Source organism: Oryx dammah, unplaced genomic scaffold (assembly GCF_014754425.2).
Source record: "Oryx dammah isolate SB20612 unplaced genomic scaffold, SCBI_Odam_1.1 HiC_scaffold_1, whole genome shotgun sequence".
NCBI lineage: Eukaryota > Metazoa > Chordata > Mammalia > Artiodactyla > Bovidae > Oryx > Oryx dammah.
The window spans coordinates 2702485-2727845 of record NW_024070185.1 but is presented as its reverse complement, the minus strand read 5'-3'; the positions used below and the strand labels follow the sequence as shown (position 1 = coordinate 2727845).

The window sequence follows — 25361 nt, the reverse complement described above, 5'->3', positions numbered from 1 at the left end:
TCATTGATTACTTCTTTTATCTGAATTATTTCTTTCATTCTGTCTGCTTTGGGTTTTACGTTTACTTCCCTCTGTGGTTTCTTAACATGAAGCTTATTAAGATTTTTACTCTCTAAATAATACTCAGTGTTCCAGATTCTGGAGAAGCTCACAATCCTTCACATTCTTGCTCCTACACTGTGTCCTACCACGAACCCATCACTGGGAGTAAACATGAATGACACTGGTGGTGTTCACAGGTCCTCCACATTCTCTCTCCTGCTCTGTCTCCTATTGCACACCACTCACTCCGGGTAAGTAAGCACCAAGGACACTGGAGCAGCTCGGCAGTCCTCCACATTATCCCTCACACTCAGTCTCCTTCCACAAACCTGTCACTCCAGCAAGTAAACACTAAAGACAACAGAGCAGCCCCCAGGTGCTCCAGTCCTCATTCCCACTCTGTCTCCTACCACACAAGGGTCACTCCCGGTAAGTAAACACCAAGGTCACTGGAGCAGCTCACAGGTCCTCCACATCCTCTCTCTTACTCTGTCTCCTACTGTACACTGGTCACTCTGAGTAAGTAAACACTAAGGATACTGGAGCAGCTCACAGTTCCTCCACGTTCTTCCCACACTATGTCCCCTACCACAAACCCAACACCCCCAGCACCCTGTTCACGTGTGACTTTAACAGAGTTTTCCCTGAATACTGTATGTGAAATAGCAACTCAGCACCACATTAACACTCTGTGTTTCTCACCTTGCTGCTGTTTGGTCCAGGCACTATTCCTCTATAGTTAATTGTATTCTGCTACTGTCCATTAGAGTATCAGCTCCATCAGAGCAAGGGTTACACTGTTGCGTTTGCATTGAAGTTACTCCATTAATATTTATTGAACTAATAAACACTAATACTGCTCACATCCACTGGATCATGGAAAAAGGAAGAGAGTTCCAGAAAACCATATATTTCTGCTTTATTGACTATGCCAAAGCCTTTGACAGTGTGGATCACAAGAAACTGTGGAAAATTCTTAAAGATAGGAATACCAGACCACCTGACCTGTCTCCTGAAAAACCTATATGCAGGTCAGGAAGCAACAGGTAGAACTGAACATGGAACCACAAGCTGGTTCCAAATAGGAAAAGGAGTATGTCAAGGCTGTATATTGTCACCCTGCTTATTTAACTTCTATGCAGAGTACATCATGAGAAATGCTGGACTGGACAAAGCACAAGCTGGAATCAAGATTGCCAGGAGAAATATCAATAATCTCAGATATGAAGATGACACCACCCTTATGGCAGAAAGTGAAGAGGAACTAAAAAGCTTCTTGACAAAAGTGAAAGAGGAGAGTGGAAAAAGTTGGCTTAAAGCTCAACATTCAGAAAACTGAAATCATGGCATCTGGTCCCATCACTTCATGGGAAACAGATGGGGAAACAGTGAAAACAGTGTCAGAATTTATTTTTTGGGGTTCCAAAATCACTGCAGATAGTGATTGCAGCCATGAAATTAAAAGACTCTTACTCCTTAGAAGGAAAATTATGACCAACCTAGACAGCATATTAAAAAGCAGAGACATTACTTTGCCGACTAAGGTCCATCTAGTCAAGGCTATGGTTTTTCCAGTGGTCATGTATGGATGTGAGAGTTGGACTGTGAAGAAAGCTGAGCACCAAAGAATTGATGCTTTTGAACTGTGGTGTTGGAGAAGACACTTGAGAGTCCCTTGGACTGTAAGGAGATACAACCAGTCCATCCTAAAGGAGATCAGTCCTGGGTGTTCATTGGAAGGACTGATGCTGAAGCTGAAACACCAAAAGTTTGGCCACCTCATGTGAACTATTGACTCATTGAAAAAGACCCTGATACTGGGAGGGATTGGGGGCAGAAGAAGGGAACAACAGAGGATGAAATGGATGGATGGCATCACCAACTCAATGGACATGAGTTTGGGTAAACTTCGGGAATTGGTGATGGACAGGGAGGTGTGCTGTGTTGGAGATTACGAGTGAAATGACACAAAGACAAGACACACAAGAGACAGACAAAGACACAACTCCGGCTGGAGGAAAAAAGAACTGTGCAAACAAGCTTGCAGTTTATTTTTATAAAGCCCCCTTGGCAGAATTCCAGACTGTATGACTAAGCCTTCTCAGTATAGCGCATGTGCATAAATGTTATCGTTCAGCAAAAGGGAGTGAAATTCCTGCTTACTGCAGAGCCTGTCCAGAGCCCTTTCTTCCTCCTTATCACAGGAAGGGAATGTTCCCTCGTTTGCAAGGGACCATTAAACTCAAGGCTGTGTCCATTCTCCTTGGCAGAACATCTTGTTTGCAAGCACGTTCAGCCCAAGCAGAGAGTCCCGTTTGCAGGCACATCTCTGCTTTCCCTATTGTGGCCGCATTAACTTCCTTCAGTGCTGCGATTCATAGGGTCGCAAAGAGTTGGACACGACTGAGCGACTGAATTGGATACTGCTTAAACTCTTCATAGGGTTCTCAAGGCAAGAATACCGAAGTGGTTTGTCATTCCCTTCTCCAGTGGAAGCACCTTCCTGTGCTTATTTAACTTATATTCAGAGTACATCATTAGAAACACTGGGCTGGAAGAAACACAAGCTGGAATCAAGATTGCTGGGAGAAATATCAATAACCTCAGATATAAAGGTGACCACCCTTATGGCAGAAAGTGAAGAGGAACTAAAGAGCTTCTTGATGAATGGGAAAGAGGAGAGTGAAAAAGTTGGCTTAAAGCTCAACATTCAGAAAACGAAGATCATGGCATCTTGTCCCATCACTTCATGGCAAATAGATGAAGAAATAGTGAAAACAGTGCAGACTTTATTTTGGGGGGCTCCAAAATCACTGCAGATGGTGACTCCAGCCATAAAATTAAAAGATGCTTACTTATTAGAAGGAAAGTTATGACCAACCTAGATAGCATATTAAAAAGCAGAGATGTTACTTTGCCAACAAAGGTCCATCTAGTCAAAACTATGGTTTTTCCAGTAGTCATGTATGAATTTGAGAGTTGGACTATAAAGAAAGCTGAGCACCAAAGAATTGATGCTTTTGAACTGTGGTGTTGGAGAAGACTCTTGAGAGTCCCTTGGACTGCAAGGAGATCCAACCAGTCCATCCTAAAGGAAATTAGTCCTGAATATTCATTGGAAGGACTGATGTTGAAGTGGAAACTCCAATACTTTGGCCACCTGATGTGACGAGCTGACTCATTTCAAAAGACCCTGAAGCTGGGAAAGATTGAAGGTGGGGGGATAAGGGGATGACAAAGGATGAGATGGTTGGATGGCATCACTAACTCAATGGAAAAGAATTTGAGTAAACTCCAGGAGTTGGTGATGGTCAGGGAGGCCCATCGTGCTGTAGTCCATGGGGTCACAAATAAGCAGACGTGACTGAGTGAATGAACTGAACTGAAATGAACTGAATAGTGCTCACCTGGTTTTCTCAGTTCCACCAGGAGTCTATGTCTCCTAGGTTGCACATTATTTCCTTATCTCTCATGTAGTTTTGTCATCTCTTTCCTACCATACTCCTTTCTGTCTACACTTATTTCACTCTGCCCCAAAGAATTTTTTATTTTAACCAAATCACTCTACTTTATCTTCATCCCCATTCAAGAATATCAATCTTTCTACTACCTTAACTGAAAAGAGAGTAATCTTTTAAGTAGAACCTTTTTATTTAGTCTTACTCTGTGTATATCAAAATCAGGAGGTGGGATTATTCTTATAATCAGTGCTGTCTCCAAGCCACTTGTCTCTTTCCACCAGTGTAAATCTCTTCAATCAGTTAAATTAATGACATTCAGCTTTTCCATGATCTCCGCATTTTTTTTTCTTTTGTGTGTGTGTCTGGGGGTGGGGTGGGGTGGGGGTTGTCATTCAAAGCTGTCCTGTTCTTCTCTGTATTAACCTGGAAAGATTTAGCACCTGGTCATAACTAACCCCTTGATGACTTCACTTACATGTGGCTAAATCATGTTGTATCATAGATCATAGCAGCAGAAATCACATCACCTTCAGAACCAATTTTAACCTGCAAAACCTTAAAACAAAACCTATATCTTAGGTATAAAAGCATTTTTGTTGTTGTTCAGTCGCTAAGTCATGTCCAACTCTGTGATCCCATGCACTCAAGTATGCCAGGCTCTTCTGTCCTTCACTATCTCCCGGAGTTTACTCAAATTCATGTCCATGGAGTTAGTGATGCCATCCAACCCTCTCATCTTCTACCATCCCTTTCTCCCTTTGCCTTTAATCTATTAACTTTATTAATGATTCAACATCATTGAGATCCTCAGTTTCTTTCAAAAATTCATAAGTTGTAACTTCCTTCTTTCATAGACATGTAGAAATTCTCCATTCTTGGAGGACCTTAACTTGCACATGTGCAAAAAAATTGCTGGAAAAGAATCACATACTGGACAAAACAGTCTCACTCTATGTTTGTGGCCTATTCCCATGGATCCTAAACCCTGCCTAGTAAGCGTACGATTTTACTCTTGAACATCTGTCATTACTCTTTGTGATGACTATTTCTTATAGTCTCACTTATCACCCCTTCTTCTTAGGGGTCACTTTAGCTTCTGAACTTGTCTTTCATTTTCTAAGCAAATCAAAATCTTTATATCTTTATTCTTATTTTCCATCACAAAATGTACAATTCCACCTACCTTCTTCTTTTCAGTAAATTACAGTGAATCACAATGAGAACTCCGATGGGCATGTGGTTCCTCCCTTAACAAATGTAAGCCTGTTTGTGCTGTGGACTCGAAGACTTTAACATCTTAAATTATACGGTTTCACTACAAAGCAGTCAAGGTCTTTTACTCTCTAATGTAGAATATCAGCTTACAGACAAGTTCTCCCATTACACACATATTGTTCCAAGTTCTGTTTTTCTATAATTTCCAGTTCATCACATTTTTATTTGTAAACCAAGTACCTGCTTTCTGTCCCACAACATTCCTGGAACTCCTCTTGGCAAGCTGATCTTTTTCCAGGCTCTAGTTCTTAGCAGGCACTTGAGGAACCTGAACTTCATTCTTTATTGTTCAAAGTTGTACACACTCTTGTTCTATTTGTTTATTTCTTTATTTAAATCATGCACTATTTCTTCTGTTTTATGTTTTTCAGCCATGAGGCCTGTGGGATCTTAGCTGTCCAACCAGGGATCAAACCTGCACCCTCTGCATCAGAAGGGGAAGTCTCAACCACTGTACCATCAGGGAAGTCTCCATTCCCTTGTTCTTGAAACACTCCCTCCTCTTAGTCTCTATGACTATTCCTTTCCTACTAACTGAAGAGTTATAATTACTCCTTTTTCTGATATCTAAATTCTGGGTGCTTAGTGGTGAAATTCTTTGTTCCTTCCCCTCTAATCTGTCCTACAGGCATTCAACTGATTCTATTATTTAAAATAGCTATCAATGACTCACTTATTTCCCAGAGAAAGGACATGCATTTAGACTATAATAAATAACCAAAATGTTATTTGTATCTATTACACATGGGAAAATTAGCATATTCAAAAAGTATTATTTCCTACCTCAAATGTGTTTTCCTATTTCAGTTTCCTTCAACTTAGCAAATAGTGCCACCATTCATCTCATTGGCCAACTCAGGAAGCATTAGCATAATCTTTGATTCTTCTGTTTTTTATTCCCTACACTCAATCCAATGTGAAGTTCATATTGCTACATAAAAATTATATCTCAAGACAAATATCATATAATATCACTTATGTGTGGAATCTAAAATATGATACAAATGATGCAAAATGGTAATAGACTAAGAGACATGGGAACAAATTCATGGTTTCCAAAGGGGAAGGAAGGAGAGAGAGAAATTAGGATTTGGGGATTAGCAGATACATACTAAAATAAACCAGAATCTACTGTATAGCACAGTGAACTATATTCAGTATCTTGTAATAATCTATAATGGAATCTGAAAAAGGAGATTTATATATAAAAATATACATATATACACATTAATATACATATATAAAACATAATCACTTTGCTATACACCTGAAACTAACACAACATTGTAAAATAACTGTACTTCAATAACAAAAGAAAGTCACTTTGATATTATGCAGGAAAAACAATTATATCTCATATCTCCATTTTAGACAGTAAAAAATGAAATACCTATAATTGGAACTTGCCTAACTAAAGGGTATTTTGTTGGAGAAGGAAGTAGAGGTCTTCTTGTATTTAGATGAATATTCCTGTTTAATAGCAAAGTAACAGGAAGTGAAAAATAACCCTTTAATTTTCCCTGTGTACCTGTTTTTATTTTCTTTCAAGTTTTGATATTCTTTAACATCACCCAGTTTTTAATCAAAATCTTTCATAAAGTATATGCTTTTAGAAAAGAAACTTCATCTGGATTATTATAATTTTTCCTTTTCCCAATTCATTCGTCTTTAAAATTTATTCTTCCATTCCTTCTGACATCCTAAATAAAATCAGCACCAAACCAAGCCTTTGCTTTTAGAACCTGTCATTACTTTTTCCAACTGGATATTAGCCACATCTAGGTACATGTATTATAGTTGTTTAAATTTTAAAAAATAAATATTAAAGCAGACAGCAGGAAAAATACATTCCCTTCAAATGATTTCTCAGTAATTAAACTATTATTTCAACCTATATTTATACCCAGTGAAATTATCTTTCAAACATCAATATATAATAAATACGATTTTTAGAAAAAAAAAAAGTGAAAGCATTAATCTCTAAGAATTTTGACAATAAAAGATGTATAAAAGGAGGTTTTCCAGGAAGAGTAACAATGATCTGAGAAGACAGAATAAAATTTTAAAGAAAGAATGAAGTTAAAGCACTAATATATGTATAAACATAAATACATACTAAATACATAATCACTGAACCAAATAACAGAAATGTCTTTAAAATATTTAAACTAGACTTTACAATATTTCTTGAAGTGCATTATAACAGTAATGCAAAGATCACAAGAAGGTCATGATATTTAGGTAAAAGGTAACAACAATTTTAAAGATATCTCAAAGAATAGGCTATCTCTATAGTAATCAAAAAATAATCAAAGAATATATAATCAGCAATTAAATAGAGGAAAAATAAAATAACACAATTAGCAGGCTGAATTAAAAAAATAAAAAGCAACTATAGGGAGATTATATGAGTCACCACTTAAAGATAAGTAAATAGAAAGTTCAACAAAGAATAAGAGAGAATGCATTTAAAATATTAGCTAAAGAAAGCAATGCAACTATTTCAATGACAGCTAAAAAGGTCCTGAGTCAATAAAACTTGAGGCAAAGAGAAATATTTCATAGGAATAAAGCATTCAAAGTTGTAGAAAGATACCACAATCCTCACTCTATATATACCTAATACCTTATCTATCAAAATATGTAAAGAAAAATAATGGAAGGAGAAATGTGCAAATTTCCAATCACAAAAAACCCTTCAGTTCAGTTCAGTCACTCAGTTGTGTCTGATTGTTTGCAACCCCATGAATCACAGCACACCAGGCCTCCTTGTCCATCAACAACTCCCAGAGTTCACTCACACTCATGTCCATCGAGTCAGTGATTTCATCCAGCCATCTCATCCTCTGTTGTCCCCTTCTCCTCCTGCCCCCAATCCCTCCCAGTATCAGAGTCTTTTCCAATGAGTCAAACCTTCGCATCAGGTGGCCAAAGTATTGGAGTTTCAGCTTTAGCATCAGTCCTTCCAAAGAAATCCCAGGGTTGATCTCCTTCAGAATAGACTGGTTGGATCTCCTTGCAGTCCAAGGGACTCTCAAGAGTCTTCTCCAACACCACAGTTCAAAAGCATCAATTCTTCAGCACTCTGCCTTCTTCACAGTCCAACTCTAACATCCATACATGACCACAGGAAAAACCATAACCTTGACTAGATGGACCTTAGTCGGCAAAGTAATGTCTCTGCTTTTGAATATAATATCTAGGTTGGACATAACTTTTCTTCCAAGGAGTAAGCGTCTTTTAATTTCATGGCTGCAGTCACCATCTGCAGTGATTTTGGAACCCCAAAAAATAAAGTCTGACACTTTTTCCACTGTTTTCCCCATCTATTTCCCATGAAGTGATGGGACCAAATGCCATGATCTTCGTTTTTTGAATGTTGAGCTTTAAGCCAACTTTTTCGCTCTCCTCTTTCACTTTCATCAAGAGGCTTTTTAGTTCCTCTTCACTTTCTGCCATGAGGGCGGTGTCATCTGCATATCTGAGGTTATTGAGATTTCTCCCAGCATTCTGGATTCCAGCTTGTGTTTCTTCCAGTCCAGTGTTTTTCATGATGTACTCTGCATAGAAGGTAAATAAGCAGGGTGACAATATACAGCCTTGACGTACTCCTTTTCCTATTTGGAACGAGTTTGTTGTTTCATGTCCAGTTCAAACTGTTGCTTCCTGACCTGCATACAGATTTCTCAAGAGGCAGGTCAGGTGGTCTGGTATTCCCATCTCTCAGAATTTTCCACCGTTTATTGTGATCCACCCAGTCAAAGGCTTTGGCGTAGTCAATAAAGCAGATATAGATGTTTTTCTGGAACTCTCTTGCTTTTTCCATGATCCAGCAGATTTTGGCAATTTGATCTCTGGTTCCTCTGCCTTTTCTAAAACCAGCTTGAACATCAGGAAGTTGATTAAATAAGATCAAACTTGCACAATTAACAAACTTGCCCCAGTTGATTATGTATTTATCTTTCATATTACATACACACCATGTATACATATACATATATGTATATACACATATATTTTGGAGAAGGCAATGATACCCCACTCCAGTACTCTTGCCTGGAAAGTCCCATGGATGGAGGAGCCTGGTGGGCTGCAGTCCATGGGGTCGCTGAGAGTGGACACGACTGAGTGACTTTACTTTCACTTTTCACTTTCATGCTTTGGAGAAGGAAATGGCAGCCCACTCCTGTGTTCTTGCCTGGAGAATCCCAGGGACGGGGGAGCCTGGTGGGCTGCCGTCTATGGGGTTGCAAAGAGTCGGACACGACTGAAACGACTTAGCAGCAGCAGCATACACATATATACACACATATTTATATATATATATATATGTACATATAGGTAAAAATAAAGTTGTTAATTGTGTTGGTTATATCTTATTTAATTAATCCATCCGTCTATCTATTCATCTAAAATTGGTTTAAAGTAAGACTGAACCCACCTAAGGAACATCTTAGCAAATTAATATGCATCACTATTGTAGCTGCTGTGTCTATAAAATTAATGTTAAACTTTCCAAAATCATTGTGTTGTGACTTTTTTTAGACAGCCATGTACATTATGTATGTAAGCACAATTTTACACATTAAGTCATTTAAAAAGTACATTTGATGGTTTCATCAAATGTAGCACATTTTTCTAATTTCAGTTTCTGCCTGTTGCACTAGAATAGTTCCCAAAATATACAGGATAAAATAATCTCTATGACGTATTCATTTCCCAGGGCTATCATAAAAGATGACCACAAGTGGGGTGGCTTAAAAACAACAGAAACAATACTGTTGTGGAGGCCAGAAGTCTGAATTCAAGCCGTCGGCAGGACGTGCTCTCACTGAAGGTTCTAGGAGGATCTACTGGCATGTGTTCATTTATGGCGGCCTATCTGCAGTCTCTTCCTCTGTTCTCATATGGCCTCTCTCAGAGTCTCCTCTCCCTCCTAAATGACATTCCTAGCCATTGGACCAGGGCCTGCAGTGATTCATTCTGGAGATACTCAGCTCATTACATCTGCAGCAGCCCTGCCTCCAAATAAAGTCACATTCTGAGGTCCCAGTTTGAGAGACATTTGGGGGACACAATTCAACTCAGTATATGCTTTTTCTCTTTCCATTTTTTTCTTTTGATCTATTGTCTCAGTGTCTTTAATTTCTCAAGATTATGGTAAGAGACGGTCTCCAAATACCCTAATAAATTGTCTTTCCTAAACAAAAAAAAAAAAAGGTGGATGCTATCGTAGAGTAATCCAGCTACTAGGTCCACCTTAGGATATGTTTTCCTTAAACAGAATCACCATCAACACATGGCTAATAGTTATTGAAATAAAGTAGTCCAGTGTTCAAACCCAAAGCCTCTTAAATGCATAAGGCCATAAGCTTCCCTAAGTATAATCTTACCAAGTATAATCTTAAAGCAGATCCCTATCTATAGAAGTCTGCGATAATTAAATAAGACAAAGCAAATAAGCTTGTTAACACAACAAAAGAGACTTAGCAGGCAGACATATGATGTGGTCTATTGCCACCTGACTCACCTGACGAATGTCATAGCGACACATCACGCAATGTCAATAGTGCAGCTTGTTTTGTGAGCTCAGGTAGGTGAACCTAATGATGCAGAGAGGTCTGATTTCCACAGTCAAAGATGGGTATTGAGAAGGTAACAGGCAGGAAGGCCAGGGGTCTCCAAATGGAGGAAATAGGCTGCAAGTGTCAAACCTGTTTTTTCCTCTCTTTTAAGCAGCAGGAGGAAACAAACTAGTGATATATTTTTCCCCCTTCTCTGTACAAATTTAAAAAGAGGTTTCTCTTAAAACACTGTGTTGCCATAATGACAGCTGGTTCCATCTGAACTTAACTTTTCTCAAATCTTGAGTTAACCAATGCATTTTTCTTATGGAAATGTTTGTCTTAAGCTATGTTAATGTACTTACTATGCATTTGCCCCAAACTCTTGTCTTCAAGTCGCTTCAGCCTAATGGCTCAGAAGAGACTTGACAAACCAGTCTGTTATACTCAAGCATTGTTCTCCTAATCTATTTAAACAAAACAATTAGTATGGTAATCTGCCTTTCTACAAGATTCAAGTCAATCGTTTTATGGCCTGGGGTGACTCCTCTGGTGCCAAGATTATGCCAAAATATGTCTTGCAGGTGAGGGGCCTGGTGCCATTCTCTGAGTTTTAAGACATTCCTTTCTTTCATTAACAGACTGCTAGTAACTATATAGCATCCAGCTAAAAACTAGCAGGTGGGTATTCTTTCAGATCCCTTCTGATGTCTATGTCAGAGCTTTCTCTATCTCCTTTATACTTTAATAAAACTTTATTACACAAAGCTCTGAGTGATCAAGCCTCATCTCTGGCCCCAGATTGAATTCCTTTCTTCCAGAGGCCAAGAATTCCAGCATGTTTTGTGGTTCAGCAACAACCTTTCAGTATTAAGCTTCGATGACTCCTTTTGACAAAGCAGAGGAGCCTGGATAAGCTGTTGATCATCCCCAACAGGACACAGAGGCTAAATCATTGACTCCCTCTTCTGTTTTATTTATTCTTGTAGTTATTTAATTTAACAAATAGTACTTCAGTTTTACAAACTGTCTTTCTGAGTAAAAATTGGAGGTTTCAAACTGTACTACTAAAGACATCCACATGTCGTCCTCCACAGAATTCTCAAACCATATCATGCCTTATCAGCTAAGTGTCTGTTGCTAACTTGAGTAATTGTTTTTGTTTAATAAACCCCACAATTTAATCAGATCCCAAACAATGTACCATATGTTATCTGTAACTCCAGGAAAAAATAATGATGTCATTTCTCTTACTTTTAGAATTTAGAACTTAAATATATTTGTCTAGGTTGTCTAATATTGAAAAATGAATTTCAGTCTCTAGCTGAGGTTCCTCTGCTGTTATAAATACCATCAACTGTCTAGATGTATCCTTTACTCTTAGCATCTTAGGAAAGTTGGACATTAAAGGCAGTTTGAAATCCACAGAATAAAATATTTTAACTCCATATGCTGCAAAACAAATATTCCTCCTGCATTCAGATTGTTGTAGCCACACATTCTGGGAAACAAAGTCACTCAGGACAATGCAGATAGTGGAGTGCAGTTTATTACACCAGTGGGCCCAAGGCAGAGTCTCCTCTTAGCCAAGGACCCTGAGCAGTTTTTGTGAAAACCTTGAATATCCTAAGTGTACTTGCCCAAACCCATCTCCGCAAATTCCCTGAAACCAGTCTGAACAAAGGAAAAGAAAGATACAGCCAAAGATAACCAGTGATTCATATGCCTTAGGCCTAGGTAGTTAACAGTGGACAATTATCAATAGGCCTGTGGTCACACCCCAATAAGCATAATAGAATTTATGATTCTATTCAGTTATACAGATAATTAGGGTATTCTTTTACGTGATGGAGAGTCTTGGTATGAGCCCTGGGGCTCTTCCATGGGGGTGGGGGTGGGGGTGGGGAGTCTGGTTTTCCAGTTGGTATGTGGTTTCTATAGATACTGGGCATATAGGTTGAAGTCCATAGTCCAGCATAAGATGGAGTCCTGCTTTCAAGATGGAGCCTGTTCTGTTTCCTCCTTCATTACCCACTCTTGATGCTCTTAAATCATAGTATGAGCATCACTCATAGGTATATATTGCACCCTAGCTCTCCGACTGCCAATTTGGGAGAATGACACCAACCTTTGGGTTACAAAATTCATAATACATTGTAAAATGCATGGTCTACAAAGCAGAATTATCAAGGCAACTATAACAACTGTAAATATAGTTTTCCACCAATCATCCTTCACTCAAGATAGGACTGAAGTTCAAAAAGGAATATTATCATCAGACATAGCTTTTACCTGACCTTTCATGTCACATAGGATGGCTGATATGTTGGCAGATAAATCAGGAATATATACACAACATTCAACTTTAATTACAGCACAGGTCCCTCCTTGTGCTGAAACTATGGTTAGTCTCAAGATAATACCAGCAAGTCCTTGCAGCAGCAGTTGATTGTAGAGCTTCACCTCTTTTTCTTCTTTAAGATGATCTTGGTTTCATGGGGATCAATGGGGTCCCTTTGCATATTCCACCTGGCATCCTCTGGGTCTGCGTGTTATGCTCTCTACACCCTCACGTGGTAGATCCAGGGAATGACACCTGCAACTTTAACTGCTTTTCAGTTCAGTTCAGTTCAGTTCAGTCACTCAGTCGGGTCCGACTCTTTGGGACCCCATGAATCGCAGTACACCAGGCCTCCCTGTCCATCACCAACTCCTGGAGTTTACTCAAACTTACATCCATTGAGTCGGTGATGCCATTTAGCCATCTCATCTTCTATCGTCCCCTGCTCCTCCTGCCCCCAATCCCTCCCAGCATCAGGGTCTTTTCCAGTGAGTCAACTGTTCACATGAGGTGGCCAAAGTACTGGAGTTTCAGCTTTAGCATCATTCCTTCCAGGGAAATCTCAGGGTTGATCTCCTTCAGAATGGACTGGTTGGATCTCCTTGCAGTCCAAGGAACTCTCAAGAGTCTTCTCCAACACCACAGTTCAAAAGCATCAATTCTTTGGTGCTCAGCCTTCTTCACAGTTCAACTCTCACATCCATACATGACCACTGGAAAAACCATAGCCTTGACTAGACGGACCTTAGTCAGCAAAGTAATGCCTCTGCTTTTGAATATACTATCTAGGTTGGACATAACTTTTCTTCCAAGGAGTAAGAGTCTTTTAATTTCATGGCTGCAATCACCATCTGCAGTGATTTTGGAACCCCCAAAAATAAAGTCTGACACTGTTTCCACTGTTTCCCCACCTATTTCCCATGAAGTGATGGGACCGGATGCCATGATCTTCGTTTTCTGAATGTTGAGCTTGAGGCCAACATTTTCACTCTCCTCTTTCACTTTCATCAAGAGGCTCTTTAGCGCCTCTTCACTTTCCGCCATAAGGGTGGTGTCATCTGCATATCTGAGGTTATTGATATTTCTCCCGGCAGTCTTGATTCCAGCTTGTGTTTCTTCCAGTCCAGCGTTTCTCATGATGTACTCTGCATAGAAAGTAAATAAGCAAGGTGACAATATACAGCCTTGACGTACTCCTTTTCCTATTTGGAACCAGTCTGTTGTTCTATGTCCAGTTCTAACTGTTGCTTCCTGACCTGCATACAGATTTCTCAAGAGGAAGATTAGGTGGTCTGGTATTCCCATCTGTCTCAGAATTTTCCACAGTTTATTGTGATCCACACAGTCAAAGGCTTTGGCATAGTCAATAAAGCAGAAATAGATGTTTTTCTGGAACTCTCTTACTTTTTCCATGCTCCAGCAGATGTTGGCAATTTGATCTCTGGTTCCTCTGCCTTTTCTAAAACCAGCTTAAACATCAGGGAGTTCACGGTTCACGTATTGCTGAAACCTGGCTTGGAGAATTTTGAGCATTACTTTACTAGCATGTGAGATGAGTGCAATTGTGCGGTAGTTTGAGCATTCTTCTGCATTGCCTTTCTTTGGGATTGGAATGAAAACTGACCTTTTCTAGTCCTGTGGCCACTGCTGAGTTTTCCAAATTTGCTGGCATATTGAGTGCAGCACTTTCACAGCATCATCTTTCTAGAGTGCCTTTTAACTGTATTCCTGGAGGTTTTTGTTTATGTCCAGGGGCAACATTGACCTGTGAGCAAGCAGAACAGTTCCAGAATTCCATTCTACATAAGGAGGAAAGTCATAAAATTAAGAAATGTGTTTAATTCTTCCATTCTGTCATGTCCCAAGTGAGTTGCCTGGTGTACCTGAGATACCTGTGTGGGAGCTAATGCCTCGGTACCAGTAACCTGCCATTCGGCAGTTCCCACCAACCCTTTTCATTTTTGGTGGCCCTTTCTGCTTCAGCCAGCTGGTATACTTCAGCCACGGTATACTGTGGGAGAGTCAAAGTTAACTTAGGTATTTTTGAGAGTACAAAGTTTCTAAGAGATCTCCCACCAGCAGCCCCAAATTTCTCAGCCGTCTGTTTTGCAGCTTTATCTTCTAGTCAGTTTCCCCGTGTTTGTGGGGTGTCTTCCTTTTGGTGACCCCACAATGCATCACTGCTACCTTTTCAGGTTCCCATACAGCATCTAATAGAGTCTAGATTTCTTCTTTGTTTTTAATATCTTTTTCACTAGATGTCAAAAGGCTTTTCTCCTTATACAGAGCCCCATGTACATGCAGTGTGGCAAAAGCATATCTGGAGTCTGTGTAAATGTTTGTCTTCTTACCTTTTGATAGATGGAGGGCCCAGATTAGAGTATATAGTTCAGCCCATTGATCAGAACAGTGTGATGGCAGAAAGCTAGCCTAAACGATGGTTTCTTCCATGACTATTGCATGTCCTGACAGTCACTGTCCTTGTTTCACCAGGCTGATGCCATTGGTGTACAGGACCAAATCTGGATCAGGGATTGGCTGGTCTCTCAAGTCAGGTCTGCTGGCATAAACTTCATCTAGGATTTCCTTGCAATCATGTGAGGGTCCACCTTCTCCCACAAGAAAGAGAGTGGCCAGCTTCAGGGCCTAACAAGACTCAATAGTAACATGGGGGTTCTCACATAACAGTCTCTGGTATTGACTAAACCGGGATGTTGACAGCCATTTAGGAAGGTTCCCTTGCAAGAGTGTTGACCTCATGCAGGACTTTTACAATCAAATCTTGGCCCAAAGTCAGCTTGGTTGCCTCCCAGACCAGTAAGGCAACCACAGCAACTGCTCACCATCCTAACCACCCAGTGGCAACATTGTCCAGCTGATTTGAAAGATAAGCCACAGATCTGTCCCATGTCCCATAGTCTGGGACAACACTCCCATAGCCAGCATGTCCTTTTCAGTCATGTAAACAGTAAATGGCTTAGCAAGGTCTGGCACACCCAATGTGAGTGCTGATGTAATTGTACTGGGTTTGAGTTCTAGTACCACTGGGACTTGTTGTTTTGCAAGCCCGGGGGTGTTGTCTTCCACCCAGATCTCAGGGAATTGTTGAGTTAACTCTCTCTCTTTCTCTCTCTCTCTACAGTTTAGTCAGTCCACTTTCTCTTCTGGGAGATTGTGCAACCTCCATTCATCTCAAGGGGTTACTGAGAGGGAGAGTAAATAGGTGATTGAGCCCACTCGAAGAGTGGATGTTTCATTGTGGGGGGGGGTCACTTGTGCCCCCTAATTTAGACAGTAAGGCTCTTCCCAACAAAGGTACTGGACATTCAGGGATATAAAAATTCATGAGTCACTTGGTGTCCCCCTCATCTGACATTTTTGGTGTAGGCTTGAGACACAAAGGCTGTATTTATCGTCATCTGAGACCCAGTGGAGTCTGGATCTGTTTATGTATAAAGTCTATAGGCCTTCCACAGTCTTTCGTAGAACTCAGAGTGTGATTCGGTTTCCCTTCAAATCATTTCAGAGGGTTTTTCCTTATTCATAGGTTTTCGGGGCCCGCTTTTGAGGCCTTGTAAAATAACTGCCCGTTATCTCTCCAGGTGGTCCCTGCCTTCCTCTGTTTTACAATCCCAATTGGGCCTCTCATCTGGGGTGGCTAGTTCTGCCCACCACTGCCTGTGTGCAGTACGCCAGATGCCATTTCTCTTAACCATTTACTGGCCTCAGTTAGGATCCTGTATCTTTCCTCAGTGCTGAAAAGGGAGACTAGTAGTTGGATTATGTCATCCCATGTAGGGTGGTGGGTTCAAAAAATAGTCTCTATTAGTCTAATCATGGCTTGTGGCTCCCCCAAGTATGGTGGAGTGTGTGTCTGCCAGTTTAATACATTCGTGGAGGAAAATGGCTAGTAATAATAGGCTACAGGGGCTGATGGTAGTGCCTACATGTGTCCTGAACTGGAGCTGTTGTAGCTCTCTGAAGGGCATCTGTAGTGGGTTTATTTCCCCCTGTTTCTTAGAGGAGTGCAGCCTCTGTCTAATTCCTGTGTTTTTCTCCCCCTTCCCATCAGTACTCAATGGGAGAGGTGGATACAATCTAGGAGTTCCGGCTGAGGTGGAATCCTGGGGGTGTTGACAAAAGGTCTCCATTGCTGGGATCAGAGCCTGACGAAATGGTGGCTCTACGAACTCTGGGAGACCTGGTGGAGGAGCAACAGCTGCTGCAGGAACTTCACCTGGCCCTGGATTGGGCATTAAGGCGACCTCTGGTCCTGGTGAAGCACTGGGTGGCAGAGGTGTCATTACCCAGTATGGGGGAGGGAGAAAGTCATCCCCGTCCAAATCCTATAGAATTTCCTTTTTTATCATCAGTCAATTTTTGTGCCATTAATATTTTTCCCTTTCCCTTCTAGATACAGAACCTTCTCCAAGTAGGAGGGTCCTGAGCTAACCCTAGCCATGAGTCAGTATTTGGATATTGATCCATGTGTCCTGGCTCTCCTGTGACTGCTGTATAGACTGCTTCCACTATTTTTAAGTTCATGGTGTCCTCTGGTGGCCATCATACTCGCACGGGGCCATTTGACCTCACAGAGTTGGTGGAGAAGTTTAGGTGTCATCTTCACCCCATCAATTCAGTTGAGTTCAGTCACTCAGTTGTGTCTGACTCTTTGCGACTCCATGAATTGCAGCATGCCAGACCTCCCTGTCCATCACCAACACCCGAAGTTCACTCAGATTCATGTCCATCGAGTCAGTGATGCCATCCAGCCATCTCATCCTCTTTCGTCCACTTCTCCTCCTGCCCTCAATCCCTCCCAGCATCAAAGTCTTTTCCAATGAGTCAACTCTTCGCATGAGGTGGCCAAAGTACTGGAGCTTCAGCTTTAGCATCATTCCTTCCAAAGAAATCCCAAGGCTGATCTCCTTCAGAATGGACTGGTTGGATCTCCTTGCAGTCCAAGGGACCCTCAAGAGTCTTCTCCAACACCACAGTTCAAAAGCATCAATTCTTCGGTGCTCAACCTTCTTTACAGTCCAACTCTCACATCCATACATGACCACAGGAAAAACCATAGCCTTGACTAGTCAGACCTTAGTCGGCAAAGTAATGTCTCTGCTTTTGAATATACTATCTAGGTTGGTCATAACTTTTCTTCCAAGGAGTAAGCGTCTTTTAATCTCATGGCTGCAGTCACCGTCTGCAGTGATTTTGGAGCCCAAAAAATAAAGTCTGACACTGTTTCCACTGTTTCCCCATCTATTTCCCATGAAGTGATGGGACCAGATGCCATGATCTTCGTTTTTTGAATGTTGAGCTTGAGGCCAAATTTTTCACTCTCCTCTTTCAATTTCATCAAGAGGCTTTTTAGTTCCTCTTCGCTTTCTGCCATAAGGGTGGTGTCATCTGCATATCTGCGGTTATTGATATTTCTCCCAGCAATCTTGATTCCAGCTTGTGCTTCTTCCAGCCCAGCGTTTCTCATGATGTACTCTGCATATAAGTTAAATAAGCAGGGAGACAATATACAGCCTTGACGTACTCCTTTTCCTATTTGAAACCAGTCTGTTGTTCACCCCATAGTCTCCTCCAAATCCCTTTAAATTTTTAATCATGCACTCCGATACAGTTGCCTTAGATTCACTTCCCCCCATCTTGCTTACTTTCTCAGACCTTCTACTTTTCCTTTTAGTTCTGTCTACAAAGTTCTTGGTACCCTATGTACTTCTGATATTTCCACTCAATGAAACACTTATATTGCCATTCTGCGTCCTTCCTAATTGGGGTGAGAAGAGACTTACCTGCCAGATCCCAGAGGGAGAAGGGGGATCATCATGTCTTCACCTGCCAGTTGGCATGGCTGAACCAGAACATCACGTGGTCCAAGACTGTTTCTCCCTTAACATTTCAAGTCCGTTCTGCCTTGGTGAGTTTGATCAGGTGTGGATGAAAACACAGATGGGTTAAATATCCCACATCCCAGGCCATCTCCAGAAAAGCCAATTTGTTCTCTACTGGGGTCAAGCCCCAGTTGGATCCAGGGTATCCTCAGTGGGACAGCACCAGTGACCTAGACAAATGATTTATTTAGAGATATAGAAAGAGATAAAGAAGGAATATAGTAGTTAGGAAAATAGAGGAGAGAAAGAGGCTGATATTCCTTGGTTTACACAGAAACCCAATAAAGCTTCAGACAAGGGATTTTCTCTGTTCACGTAGGCCTCAGGCGCCCTCTCAGTCTCCCGAAGGAGTGAAGACGCAGAGCACCTTCCCAGTCAGGTCTTAGAAGCCCAGGCAAAAAAGTGAACGCAGAGAGCCTCTGTGCTCCAAGGGATCAGCCTGAAAAGGAGAGTAAGAAAGAAAAGACGACACGGGGAAACCAGGCTTTCATGGAACTGGTCCTCGTCCTGGTCCTGGTCCGTCTCTTTATTTTTCAGGGAAGCTTCTATAATTTAAGTTGCACATAGAGATAAATGCAAGAAGCAGAGTCACGCAGGGTCACTGCTCCGACCTTTATCTAAAGACAGAGTGTTCTTTGCATATCTTTGTTTTTACAGGGGTCTTACGTTTGTTTCTGGAACTCTCTTGCTTTATCCATGATCCAGCGGATGCTGGCAATTTGATCTCTGGTTCCTCTGCCTTTTCTAAAACCAACTTGAACATCAGGGAGTTCACAATTCATGTATTGCTGAAGCCTGGCTTGGAGAATTTTGAGCATTACTTTACTAGCATGTGAGATGAGTGCAAATGTGCGGTAGTTTGAGCATTCTTTTGCATTTCCTTTCTTTGGAATTGGAATGAAAACTGATCTTTTCCAGTCCTGTGGCCACTGTTGAGTTTTCCAAACTTGCTGGCATATTGAGTGCAGCACTTCCACAGCATCATCTTTCAGGATTTGAAACAGCTCAACTGGAATTCCATCACCTCCACTAGCTTTGTTCGTAGTGATGCTTTCTAAGGCCCACTTGACTTCACATTCCAAGATGTCTGGCTCTAGATTAGTGATCACATCATCATGATTATCTGGGTCATGAAGATCTTTTTTTTGTACAGTTCTTCCATGTACTCTTGCAAGCTCTTCTTAATATCTTCTGCTTTTGTTAGGTCCACACAATTTCTGTCCTTTATCGAGCCCATCTTTGCATGAAATGTTCCCTTGGTATCTCTAATTTTCTTGAAGAGATCTCTAGGCTTTCCCATTCTGTTGTTTTCCTCTATTTCTTTGCATTGATTGCTGAAGAAGGCTTTCCTATCTCTTCTTGCTATTCTTTGGAACTCTGCATTCAGATGCTTATATCTTTCCTTTTCTTCTTTGCTTTTCACCTCTCTTCTTTTCACAGCTAATTGTAAGGCTTCCCCAGACAGCCATTTTGCTTTTTTGCATTTTTTTTCCATGGGGAAGGTCTTGATCCCTGTCTCCTGTACAATGTCATGAACCTCATTCCATAGTTCATCAGGCACTCTATCTATCAGATCTAGACCCTTAAATCTATTTCTCATTTCCACTGTATAATCATAAGGGATTTGATTGAGGTCATACCTGAATGGTCTAGCGGTTTTCCCTACTTTCTTCTATTTCAATCTGAATTTGGCAATAAGGAGTTCATGATCTGAGCCACAGTCAGCTCCCGATCTTGTTTTTGTTGACTGTATAGAGGTTCTCCATCTTTGGCTGCAAAGAATATAATCAGTCTGATTTCGGTGTTGACCACCTGGTGATGTCCATGTGTAGAGTCTTCTTTTGTGTTGTTGGAAGAGGGTGTTTGCTATGACCAGTGCATTTTCTTGGCAAAACTCTATTAATCTTTGCCATGCTTCATTCTTCATTCCAAGGCCAAATTTGCCTGTTACTCCAGGTGTTTCTTGACTTCCTACTTTTGCATTCCAGTCCCCTATAATGAAAAGGACATCTTTTTTGGGTGTTAGTTCTAAAAGGTCTTGTAGGTCTTCATAAAACCATTCAACTTCAGTTTCTTCAGCATTACTGGTTGGGGCATAGACTTGGATAACTGTGATATTGAATGGTTTGCCTTGGAAACGAACAGAGATCATTCTGTCATTTTTGAGATTGCACCCAAATACTGCATTTCAGACTCTTTTGTGGACCATTATGGCTACTCCATTTCTTCTGAGGGATTCCTGCCCACAGCAGTAGATGTAATGATCATCTGAGATAAATTCACCCATTCCAGTCCATTTTAGTTAGCTGATTCCTAGAATGTCTATGTTCACCTTTGCCATCTCTTGTTTGACCACTTCCAATTTTCCTTGATTCATGGACCTGACATTCCAGGTTCCTATGCAATATTGCTCTTTACAGCATCTGATCTTGCTTCTATCACCAGTCACATCCACAACTGGGTACTGGTTTTGCTTTGGCTCCATCCCTTCATTCTTTCTGGCGTTATTTCTCTACTGAAATCCAGTAGCATATTGGGTACCTAATGACCTGGGGAGTTCCTCTTTTTGTATCCTATCATTTTTCCTTTTCCTACTGTTCATGGGGTTCTCAAGGCAAGAATACTGAAGTGGCTTGCCATTCCCTTCTCCAGTGGACCACATTCTGTCACATTTCTGTTTTATTGACTATGCCAAAGCCTTTGACTGTGTGGATCACCATAAACTGTGGAAAATCTGAAAGAGATGTGAATACCAGATCACCTAACCGGCCTCTTGAGAAATCTGTATGCAGGTCAGTAAGCAAATAGTTAGAACTGGACATGGAAAAACAGCTGGTTCCAAATAGGAAAAGGAGTCAGTCAAGGCTCTATATTGTCACCCTGCTTATTTAACTTCTGTGCAGAGTACACCATGAGAAACGCTGGACTGGAAGAAACACAAGCTGGCATCAAGATTGCTGGGAGAAATATCAATAACCGCAGATATGCAGATGACACCAGTCTTATGGCAGAAAGTGAAGAGGAGCTAAAAAGCCCCTTGATGAATGAGAAAGAGGAGAGTGAAAAAGTTGGCTTAAAGCTCAACATTCAGAAAATGAAGATTATGGCATCTGTTCCCAACACTTCATAGGAAATAGATGGGGAAACAGTAGAAACAGTGTCAGACTTTATTTTTGGGGGCTCCAAAATCACTTCAGGTGGTGACTGCAGCCATGAAATTAAGAGATACTTACTCCTTGGAAGAAAAGTTATGACCAACCTAGATAGTATATTCAAAAGCAGAGATATTACTTTGCTGACTAAGGTCCATCTAGTCAAGGCTATGGTTTTTCCTGTGGTCATGTATGGATGTGAGAGTTGGACTGTGAAGAAGGCTGACCGCCGAAGAATTGATGCGTTTGAACTGTGGTGTTGGAGAAGACTCTTGAGGGTCCCTTGGACTGCAAGGAGATCCAACCAGTCCATTCTGAAGGAGGTCAGCCCTGGTATTTCCTTGGATGGAATGATGCTAAAGCTGAAGCTCCAGTACTTTGGCCACCTCGTGGGAAGAGTTGACTCATTGGAAAAGACTCTGATGCTGGGAGAGATTGAGGGCAGGAGGAGAAGTGGATGACTGAGGATGGCTGGATGGCATCACGGACTCAATGGATGTGAGTCTGAATGAACCTTGGGAGATGGTGATGGACAAGGAGGCCTGGCGTGCTGTGATTGATGCGGTCGCAAAGAGTCAACACGACTGAGCGACTGAACTAAACTGAACTGAACTACGTTTGTTTACAATATCTTCTGGTCTGGAGACCGATTAACATTTTATGGCCCCATCTTTCTTTCTATTGATAAAGTTTAGTCAATCAGAAAACTTGTTTTCCCTTAAGATATACTTAGTCTTAAGATAGTGATAATGTTACATTCTTACATAGCAAGGATACAACGATTTATAACAAAGAAAGTGGAGTACAGTGATTTATAGTAAAGGGAAAATGCATTAATTCAAAAGTCTAGTATTGCTAACATCAAAACTACTATATTTCTTTTTCTACATTCCAATTACATTGATTAACATACTCCCAGGTGCCTAAGGATATGGAAGCCTGGTGGCAGTCATTAACTCAGCAATGCAACCTTTCACCAACATGATTTTTATCTTTAGAAAAGCCCTATGCTAAGACTTTCAAAATACTCCAAACTCTGTGCTGTTTATGGTTGAGAGGTTGTAAACAATCATATGTGTAGTAGTAAGAGTGTGGATAAACCTGTCACACAAGCTAGACTGCCAGCAGAGAGGTTTGAGCTGAGGCACTCCTTTTATATGCAGGAGACTATTAACTGGAGCTCTAAGTTAATTTTCCAAAGAAAGGTGGTCAGGGATAGCCCCTGCTAATGTCAGAAAAGTGTAGTGTAACAGACAGATTTTGGTTTCAGGGGTAGATGCTTGAGCAGATCTAAGGGACCCCTTGAGTCTTTATCCACCTTGCCCACATGACCTTGTCGTGGGTGAGGTTGGGGAGTCCCTCAAGTCCTGACCCGCCTTTGCCCATCAGGGCTCCTTTGCCATGGGTGGGATCTCCCTTGCTGGCTCACAGCAGTTCTCACTTATCTATCCCCCACCTTCTAGCCTTACAATTCCAAGGGGGTCAAGAGTTTCACAGCAGATGGCACACCTCCTTGGGGAAGTCAGAATACGAGCACACAAAGACCAAGTTTCTTCTCCTAACAATCCCCTGGCGATTGCTTGGTAATAATTTTCCCTAAGATGGCATGGACACCACCTCCTAAATGACCTTCACAAATTCCCTTCCTAAGCCCTAACATGCTCATCAGCCTGTGGACCAAGCAATCACCGCCTGTCTATTCCAGGCTCCTGTGGGTCCCCGCTCCTTTTAATCGCTCCCGGGAGTAGGGGGAGTGATCAGGCCCCCTCTTCCACCCTGCCGGGTGCGTTCCTCCTCACCTGAGCTCTCAGTTACCCTGCTGCCATTCACTACCCACTAATGTGAAAGGTCCAAGCATTGAGAAGCAGAATCCTTCCAGAAGGGCAAGGCGCCTTCCCACCTCTGGAAGATTCAAGCCGCAAGGCATCAGAGTAGTTCCAAATGGGACTTGTCTCCTCAAAGTGAGGAATTTCCCAGCCAACGCAACAAATGTTGTAGCCACGCATTCCAGGAAACAAACTCAGTATAGTGGAGTGCAGTTTATTACACCAGTGGGCCCAAGGCAGAGTCTCATCTTAGCCAAGGACCTCAACCAATTTTTGTGAAAAAACCTTATATACCCTAAGTGTATATGCCCAAATCTACCTCCCAAATTCCCTGAAACTAGTCTGAACAAAGGAAAAGAAAGAAACAGTCAAAGATAACCTGTGATTCATATGCCTTAAGCTTAGGTAGTTAACAGTGGACAATTATCAATAGGCCTGTGGTCATACCCCAATAAGCATAATAGAATTTATGATTCTATTCAGTTACACAGATAATTAGGGTATTCTTCAAGGCTAGGAGAGTCTAAGTATGAGCCCTGGGACTCTTCCATGGTGGTTGGGTGTGTGTGTGTGTGTAATGGTTTTCCAGTTGGTGTGTCATTTACATGGATACAGGGCATATAGGTCAAAGTCCATAGTCCAGCCCAAGCTGGGGTCCTGCTTTCAAGACAGGGCCTGTTCTGTCTGCTTCCTCCTTCAAGATCACTAGTATCACACACAAACATGCTTCCCATCCTCCTTCTGTGACACAAGGCTAAGAATCAGCCCAGATTTCCCATCAGAATGTCATCCACTAGCGTAGCATCCTGCCCTTTTCAGCTGTGGCACAGGCTGTGCCTTTATTTGCTTCAAAGAAACATAAAAACATGTGTTCCACAGTGTAAATATAATAATTATTTACAAACTCTCCCCTAAAGAAACTGAAACCTCATTTTAAGAAAAGTATCAATTAAGTATTAGATTGGTGTAAAGTTTTCTGTAATATTTTGTTTCATATTTATTTCTTAAAATATGACCCTATATTCTTGTGGAAATGAATATTTGGAAAATGCAGAAATATATTTTCTAAATGAAAATATATTTGGCCCACTCACATGGACATTTTTATAAATTATTTGTATCTTTGATCGGTATCTGTCTTATCACTCCTTCTAAGTTGCAAACATTTAAAAAAATTGCATACATAATATATATAATATAGTATAAATATGTTGCAAATATATGTATACAGCATATTAGATACAATACATACCTAAATCTATCTATATATATATACATACATACAACCTTTAAGCAAATATTTATAACCTAAAATCTATTATATATCTATATATAATTATAAAATGATAATAAATAGTATACTACTTATATAATAAGTATATTTATAGGTATAGTGAAGGAAAGTTATGACCAACCTAGATACCATATTGAAAAGCAGAGATATTACTTTGCCAAGAAAGGTCTATCTAGTCAAGGCTATGGTTTTTCCAGTAGTCATGTATGTATGTGAGAGTTGGACTGTAAAGAAAGCTGAGCACCAAAGAATTGATGCTTTTGAACTGTGGTGTTGGAGAAGACTCTTAGCCCCTTGGACTGCAAGGAGATCCAACCAGTCCATTCTAAAGGATTCTAAAGAACACCCATCAGTCCTGGGTGTTCTTTGGAAGGACTGATGTTAAAGCTGAAACTCCAATACTTTGGTCACCTGATGTGAAGTGTTGACTTATTGGAAAAGACTCTGATGCTGGCAGGGATTGGGGGCAGGAGGAGAAGGGGACGAAAGAAGATGAGATGACT

The 25361-nt window shown here is 41.0% G+C and overlaps 1 long non-coding RNA gene across 1 annotated transcript; it reads left to right on the top strand.

Moving 5' to 3' along the window:
• The first annotated feature begins 2118 nt into the window (after window positions 1-2118).
• On the top strand, window positions 2119-24105 carry LOC120855043. Its single transcript, XR_005719130.1, has 4 exons — window positions 2119-2407; window positions 10276-10284; window positions 11825-11830; window positions 24093-24105. It is a non-coding gene; the product is annotated as an uncharacterized LOC120855043 (long non-coding RNA).
• The last annotated feature ends 1256 nt before the right edge of the window (window positions 24106-25361 follow it).